Below are 9166 nucleotides of genomic sequence, written 5' to 3'. Positions count from 1 at the left end.
TTTAATTAGGTATCAAAGGTTCCAGGATTATAATTTAGTACGCCAGACGAAGGTTTCATCTACATAAGACTCATCAGTGACGCTCATATCAAAATATATATAAAGCAGAACAAATACAAAGTTGAAGATCATAGCGGAATCAAAATTCTAAAACAATGTGCCAAATACGGCTAAGGTAATCTATGCCTGGGATAAGAAAATCCTTAGTTTTTCGAAAAAATCAAAATTTTGTAAACAGAAAATTTATAGAAATGACTAAATAATTGATATTCATGTCAACACCGAAGTGCTGACTACTGGCTGATGCTGATGGTAACCTCGGGGACGAAACGTCCACCAGCAGAGGCATCGACCCAGTGGTTTAAATAGTTATCAAAAGTACGAGGATTATAATTCAGTACGCCAGACGCGCGTTTTGTCTACATAAGACTCATCAGCGACGCCCATATCAAATGTTATGAAGCCAAACAAATACAAAGTTGAAGAGCATTTAAGATTCAAAATTCCAAATACGGCTAAGGTAATCTATGCATGGGATAAGAAAATTCGTAGTTTTTCGAAAAAATCAAAGTTTTGTAAACAGGAAATTTAAAGAAATGACCAAATAATTGATATTGATGTCAACACCAAAGTGCTGACTACTAGGCTAGTGATACCCTCGTGGACGAAACGTCCACCAGCAGAGGCATCGACTCAGTGGTGTAAATAGTTATCAAAGGTACAGGGATTATCATTTAGTACGCCAGATGCGCGTTTTGTCTACATAAGACTCATCAGTGACGCTCATATCAAAATAGTTGTGCCAAATACGGCTAAGGTAATCTATGCCTGGGATAAGAAAATCCTTAGTTTTTCGAAAAAAAACAAAGTTTTGTAAACAGGAAATTTATGGAAATGACAAAATAATTGATATTCATGTCAACACCGAAGTGCTGACTTCTGGGCTGGTGATACCCTCGGGGACGAAACGTCTACCAGCAGAGGCATCGACCCAGTGTTATAAATAGTTATGAGGATTATAATTTAGTACGCAAGACGCAAGACGCGCGTTTCGTCTACATAAGACTCATCAGTGACGCTCATATCAATAGTTATATAGCCAAACAAATACAAAGTTGAAGAGCATTGAGGATTCAAAATTCCTAAAAGTTTTGCCAAATACGGCTAAGGTAATCTATGCCTTCGATAAAAGAAATCCTTAGTTTTTCGAAAAAAAAATCAAAATGTTGTATACAGGAAATTTTAAAATTATAGAAATGACCAAGTAATTGATTTTCATGTCAACACCGAAGTGCTGACTACTGACCTGGTGATACCCTCGGGAACGAAATGTCCACCAGCAGAGGCATCGACCCAGTGTTGTAAATAGTTATCCAAAGGTATAAGGTTTACAATTTAGTACGCCAGACGTGCGTTTCGTCTACAAAAGACTCATCAGTGACGCTCATATCAAAATAGTTATAAAGCAAAACAAATACAAAGTTGAACAGCATTCAGGATTCAAAATTCAAAAAAATTGTGCAAAATACGGCTAAGGTAATCTATGCCCGGGATAAGAAAATCCTTAAAAAAAATCAAAGTTTTGTAAACAGGAAATTTATAGAAATGACCAAATAATTGAAATTGATGTCAACACCGAAGTGCTGACTACTGGGCTGGTGATACCCTCGTGGACGAAACTCCACCAGCAGAGACATTGACCAAGTTGTGTAAATAGTTATCAAAGGTACCAGGATTATAAATTAGTACGCCAGACGAGCGTTTCGTCTACATAAGACGCTCATATCAAAATAGTTATAAAGCCAAACAAATACAAAGTTGAAGAGCATTGAGGATTCAAAATTCCAAAAAAAAATTGTGCCAAATAAAAACTGTATTGTATCATTAACATTAGAAAAAGTTTCCATTGATCGAGATGTTTTGAGGATGTCTTTTTCAAAAGAAGATAAAGGTAAAACAGGAAGGACACTGCGATTCAAATAAGAAAACATTACCACAAATTTAAACAGTGCACATTAGGATATCAATCAATTACCCCTTTTCTTTTTGAAAATCTACATATATTTATGTTAGAACATCTTTCCCTTTAAATGTTCATTTATGGTATTTTCAAGATTCACGATAACATCTTTTGGTGTAAAGCAATGCTTTTCACTTGGTTTAGAAAAGACAATTTTACCGATAAACATCTTAAAATGCTTCCTTTGCATTAAAACGTCTATTATATCTTTTAATTGCAAACAATTGGATCCTGCGTTTTATTCGTTTGATGTGTTAGAAAAATGAATATGCATGACAGTGACTTACGGTATATAGACTGTTGTTCCCATATACATATATCCATACACCTTTGATTGATAACTTCAACTTCAGAGTTGTAGCAGCAGAGCCTTATATTATTTATAAAGGTAAGTGTTTGTGTTTCCGTAGGTATTTTCTTCAAAAATTGCTACAGTTGAAATTAAAAGGACTTACATTAGTTATTTAGCAAAACTAATTATTTCAGAAAATGAGTTGTTTAAAAAAAAGATTTTTCACCTTTATTTGTTTTTCCTTTACATTTTATTTCATTGCGCTGTTTTGTTTACGCAAATACTATACTGAATTCTTTTTTCATACATACATGTGTGTTGTAAGTTCAGTAGAAAATGAATATCAACAAACATCTCTTGTGGAGAGTTGTATCATTGGCAATCATACCACATCTTCTTTTTTTACATCATAAGTGTCGTAATGTTTTTCTATTTCTAATTATTTATTCAATATATTTTTAATTGTTGGTTGAAAATGCTTTTGTAATATACTAAGACTTCAAATTGTTGTGATTTGTCTAAAGCAAAGTGTCAGAGCTCCCGCGTTGACATAAACTATTATTGATACACTCACTCCCGGTATATTTTTCTGTTTATTAACCACACGTAGTGTTCAAAGCCATATGGTGTTTGTACTCCTTGGATTAGATTGACATTGCAGATTTTGCACTTCTCTTTAAAATTTTGATTTAACTTCATTGGAACGCCTTAAATCGAAGAGTTGAAACATCGGTTACGTTTGTTCCGTTGTTTGATATAATCGAGAATTTGATTTGGTTAGATTTTACGAACATTTCATTTTCTAAATTTATTTTTTGAGTTCGATATTTGTGTTTATACTTTTTTAGTGAATAAGATGAATGCATGTTTAAAAACATGTATGTAAGATGTTTTCCTTATGGCATTTATCTATTTAAGAATCATATACATATTATCTAGGTAATTTTCTTTCTTGCAGATACGCTTATCAACTTCAAAGGCAATTAAAATGACTACTATTCTAACAGAGATCTTTTTTGTGTGGATGTGTTTTGCAAGTACTGGTAAGATTTTTATTTACCAAAATGTACAAATATGTAATGTATTGATAGCGAAAAGTGTTTCAAGAACATCCTGTTGCTTAACCTGGCTAAAAAATACGACAATCATTAACTTAACAAGAAGACTGCTTGTCATAGGACTATTTTGTGACTGCAAAAAAATCATTTTAGACGGATCAGCCACTAAAAAAACTTTAAAAAGAGTCTTGCACAAAATTCACTTCGATTATAATTGATAAAACCATGATAGTTAACAATTGCCTTGGTCCACCATTTACTATTTCAACTTATGCCTGGCGCTAGCTTGCATTGGCTGTTAAAATACGATAGATTGTCCATGTGTCTTATCATATACATTACTACATGTATTCAATCTTCAAGGGAATTTCTGATTTGCCTTTTGCATATCAAAAACGATTTTCTTACCCTTTTAAAATAAGTTTACGCATATTGTATAATTAAACGAAGACCATATTCGTCAAGTCATAAAAGGTTTTGGTCGAAGGCAAAGTTCTTACCCGATTTATCTTGTAGCAGCCCGTAAATATTCATAAGCTTACAGTTTGGTTATGAGAGCATCGAATAACAACGGTATCATACGTATACTAAGTAGAAATATATTTATGACAATATTTAACATTTGGTTACAGGGTAATGTAAACATGCTAAATAGCAGTAATGTTGGTGTACAACAATCAAACTGATGGTCGTCTTTAATTTAGAGTCCTGTTATTTCTTTTTGTTATTAAAACAAAAATGAACCTGTATTAGGAATCCGTAGTTTTGATATGCCAGGATAGTCAGAAAATCAAGTTAATTTGTTCACATTAATCAAAAACATAAATGTATATGTCGGTATTACCAATCAATAAATATAGTAACGTATGATGTATTGACTAATATAATGATTACACAATTATGTCGGCTATACGATTTAACTTTACACAATTATGTCGGCTATAAGATTTAACTTTACATAATTTTGTCGGCTTTAATATCTAACTTTACACAAGAATGTCGGCTTTAAGATCTAACTTTACACAAGTATGTCGGCTTTAAGATCCAACTTTACACAATTACGTCGGCTGTAAGATCTAACTTTACATATTTCAATTCATATTGCTGCACCGACACTAACAATAGAAGTTTTGATATCTTATCTTGGTTTATAATGACAACGTTTGTCCCCCTATAGACAAAATTTGTACTCATAATTAAACTATATGCCTGACGAGAGCTTCAACTTTTTTCATTTATCATTTTAAAGATAAACGTCATCTATTGGTCATTATATAAACATGACAAAAGTGTAACTGCAACCAATTCATTCTATACTTACTTTACAAACAGATTTTGATATATTTTTTTAGAAGAAAAGGAATTGAGTTCATATTATTAGCAAAATTGTGTACAAATCTAAACAGAAAAGATTTTGAAATGCAGCAAAATGGAATAACTGTATAAAATTCTTTAAATATCTATAAAATTTCAAAATTTCTTATGCACATCGTAGGAGAATAAAGTGTTGATACATGGTATAAATATGTGTTATAAAACTTACGATGACATAACTGATTATGATTGGTTAATACGAGGGAGACAGTTTGCTCTATCTCTGGCTATGAGGTTTGTCATAGATAATTAACATACATCTCGATACACCTGTCGATAAACATTGTCAATATTGACTCGCCTCGGTTGACAATGTTATTTCGAAGAAAAAAGGTGCTCTATCACCCTCTCTAATTTATATATTATTTAAGGTCAAATGATTTTTAAAAAGGCATACTATATGTTCGTTTATGTATGTGTATATCATACCTGTTTCAAAATCTGTTTTAAATCTTTTTTCAGCTGCATTTTCATATTCATTACAATCAGGAAAACTAGATGTGAATCCACCAAATATAGTCAAATACACCAAGCCAATTTACATCGGCACTGGATATGATCCCTTGACGGGTATATTTACTGTTCCAGCTACTGCAGATGGTACTTACTTAATATCTGTTACCTTGATGTCTGGCTTTGAAGCCGCCCATCTTACTATAAGGAAGGGTCCTGCACCTGGAACTATTTTGGGGTGGCTATTCACCGATAAAACTTATAACATGGCATCAGTATCTATCGACTATGCTCTGGTAGCCGGCGACACGATTTGGGTACAAATGACCACTGGTAAGGAACTTTTTGATGTTTATAACACTTTCAGCGTAGCAAAGATAATCTAAATATAAGATAATAGTTCATCATATCAGCCAATAACATACAATGGAACAAAACATATAAGCAGTGAATGCTATTCAATAAAGTTTACCATTTTTATATTGTTACACTTTTTTATCGAGTAATTGGCTAACAAATTAATTCAAAGTGTTGTTTAGACTTTTGTGTACTATATACCGAAAACAAAATATGTATTCCATGTATGTATTATTAGTACATTGAAATGTATTTTATTGTAACTTCAACTTTGTAATAAATATATGTTTCTTATTCTTACACGATTGATCCTTTTCCTGGCATGTTGATTATTTTTTAATTACTCAATGTGTAGTTCGTTTGATCACACTACTTCCTCAGTAAAAATTCTCTTATGTCGTCAAATTTTCTTGATATTCCTCTGAGTTTCTTATTTCCACAAAAAGAAAAAAAGGCGACCATGCTTCATAATGTCACATAGAAAGAACAAACCTTTCTACAGATCATTCGAAAGGAAGGATTGAATTTGTCTGCATATTGTTTAAAAATTATAAGCGATACACCACCAAATATTGTGCAATACGATATTTATCTACCTTTGACAGTTAGTTTTAAAGTATTCAAAACGCTCGGCAATCCTCGCGTTTAAAATTTGAAAAACTATCTGACTCGACTGGATAAATAGGGTATCACACTCGATACAGTAGTATAATCTCGTTATCTAAGACGATATGAATTAGGACATAAGGAATACGTCAATAAGAGAACCAAACGACACATACAACTTACAGATCTTAAGGTAGTTCGGGAGTTTAAGTTTTCGCGCCGAATGCGCATACAATTGCGCAAAGATATCGTAAGTCACACGTATTGTCGTAACTTGCAATCACAATAATATTTTTGTATAAAAATAATCTTTTCTTTTTAAATACATTGAGAAAGAGGTGAATAACTATTAACTACAATTTCAAAACTGAATAAAGTTTATTATTACAATTTTCATTGTCGAAATCGTACTTAAAATATGGAGCATATGAGGTATGTTTTACGGCAGAATTCAATTATGAGACCGTGATCTCTTCTGTCACATGATAGATGAGATCGAGGCTACTTTTACTATATGCAATATGGCGGAATGGAAAGTAAAAAGAGTACTTATATACACTCTTTTGGGTATAATTCTCATTAGTGTGGATGTTTAACATGAAAAGAACAATGGTACGGTGATGGTTCTACATAGATAGAAATATATTTAGTTCGATGATCGTTTGGTCTCTTCTATCTCAAAACATATATCATGTTTTAATGATATATATATGAAATATTTGACCACATAAATTGTCATTATCGGCACACCATAATACACCAGAGTAGGGAGTTGATAGTTGAAAAAGCAAAGTTATACATGGTAAATGTTGGTTGATTTTAGATTATATAAGGTGTGTGTTATGTTTGATAACCGGTGTAAGAGCTTCAAAAGCCATTTCCATGTTTTAAGGCTATTTTGGATAGATTGTTTTTCCATGTTTTGCATCTGTCTATATAAAGTTCGAGTATTTTTTATTAGTTCTATTCTATCTTTTAACAATAATGTTACATGATATTCTATATTGAGTTTTATCTCCCAATTCAAGATTTTTAATTGACAACAACTGTCCTTTCTATTTTCTTTAGATATATCTGCAGATTGCAATAGAGCTTGGTTTTTAGAGCCAACGAACGCCTATCACGATACAGATGACTTTTATAGATTTATACAGATAGTTATTTAGTCAGACATGTATATAAATAATATGATTTGTGAACTGGTCGTCAATAACAAAGCATTGCACTTGCAGTGTTGCGCGTGACACCTATTTCATAGTTTGTTTTATACATAGTTTTACCATACGCTTAGATATATATGTATATATATGTTAAAAAACATCAGTTGTTCGACCTGTTAGTCAAATGCGTTTTGTTGAAATATACTTTTTCACTTTTTTGGTCTTTTGGAAAATGTTGTTTGTGCTGTTTTTAGACCCTTCACCGAATTGCTTCAATCCAAATTAGCCAAAAACTCCTGAGGATGCAACGAACAAATTGTAAAAAGACGTTTTTCGATATCTATTTTTGATACTAAGGAGATGCACACATTTGATAAACAGTGAATAGGGAGATACCTCTTACAAAGATAATGGTTCGGCTTTGCAGGGTGAAATTTAAAAGCGTGTAAACTGTACGATACAATGTACAAAATATCTAAGCGACAAATTTCGAAACAAAAATTTCAAAATGTGGCGGAAAAAAATAAATAATAATCAGAACAAATACAATAGGTCTTTCCACAGAAAAGTGGAAAGACCTAATAATATGTATCTGTTTCTTAAATAGAAAAATTCCATAAGGAAAACATCGTAAATGCATGTGTTTAAACATGCATTCATCTTATTCAGTAAAAAAGTATAACCACAAATATTGAACTCAAAAAAATTTGAAAAATGAAAAGTTCGTAAAATCAAACTCTCGATTATATCAAACAACGGAACAAACATAAACGATATTTCAACTCTTCGACTTAAGGCGGTCCAAATGGCGGGAACAAATTGTGCCCCTCTCTACTTGTCGAATTGTTTCTTGATTATTATGAGGCTGACTTCATGCAGGAACTTTTTAGGAAGAAAGATAAGAAGTTAGCGATATCCTTTAACTCTACTTTCCGCTATATAGATGATGTTCTTTTACTAAATAATTCAAAATTTGGTGACTATTTGGAACGCATCTATCCTATCGAACTAGAGATAAAGGATACTAAAGATACTGTTAAGTCGGCCTCATATCTTGACTTAAATCTAGAAATTGACAAAGAGGGTCGGTTGAAAACAAAACTTTACGACAAAAGAAATGATTTCAGCTTTCAAATTGTGAACTCTCCATTTCTAAGTAGCAACATTCCAGCAGCACCTGCATACGGGGTATAAATTTCCCAATTGATACGATATTCCCGTGCTTGCATTTCCTATCATAATTGTCTTGATAGAGGGTTGTTGCTCACAAGGAAGCTATTAAACCAAGTGTTCCAAATGGAGAACTTGAAATCATCTCTTCGTAAATTTTACGGACGCCATCACGAGTTGGTTGACTGTTATGGAATAACTACAATCTCCTTCCCTTTCATGAATGTGACCTACCGAATTAGACTATTTACCGGATTTGTTATCACATAAGCAACACGACGGGTGCCACATGTGGAGCAGGATCTGCTTACCCTTCCGAAGCACTTGAGATCACCCCTAGTTTTTGGTGGGGTTCGTGTTGTTTATCTTTAGTTTTCTATGTTGTGTCATGTGTACTATTGTTTGTCTGTTTGTCTTATTCATTTTTTCCCATGGCGTTGTCAGTTTATTTTCGATTTATGAGTTTGACTGTCCCTTTGGTATCGTTCGCCCCTCTTTTATTATGATATTTACATTAAAAGAAATGTATTTTAAGATAAAATGTTTTTTACTGATATACCTTATTATTCTGCAAATTGATAAAAAGTAAAACTGGATTTTGTTATGCTACACCGGAATTAGAAGGCCCTCCTGTTTTGATTTACTAAAATAAATTGTGACTTCCCTTAATCAATAA

At 32.5% G+C, this 9166-nt stretch overlaps 1 long non-coding RNA gene across 1 annotated transcript; it reads left to right on the top strand.

Moving 5' to 3' along the window:
• Window positions 1-2325: 2325 nt before the first annotated feature.
• Window positions 2326-5785, top strand: LOC139486980 (uncharacterized). Its single transcript, XR_011655701.1, has 3 exons — window positions 2326-2408; window positions 3271-3355; window positions 5207-5785. It is a non-coding gene; the product is annotated as an uncharacterized lncRNA (long non-coding RNA).
• The last annotated feature ends 3381 nt before the right edge of the window (window positions 5786-9166 follow it).

The sequence above is a fragment of the Mytilus edulis genome, chromosome 8, assembly GCF_963676685.1.
Source record: "Mytilus edulis chromosome 8, xbMytEdul2.2, whole genome shotgun sequence".
Taxonomy (NCBI): domain Eukaryota; kingdom Metazoa; phylum Mollusca; class Bivalvia; order Mytilida; family Mytilidae; genus Mytilus; species Mytilus edulis.
Note: the sequence above shows the minus strand (reverse complement) of the source record. Positions and strands in the feature narration are given on the sequence as shown.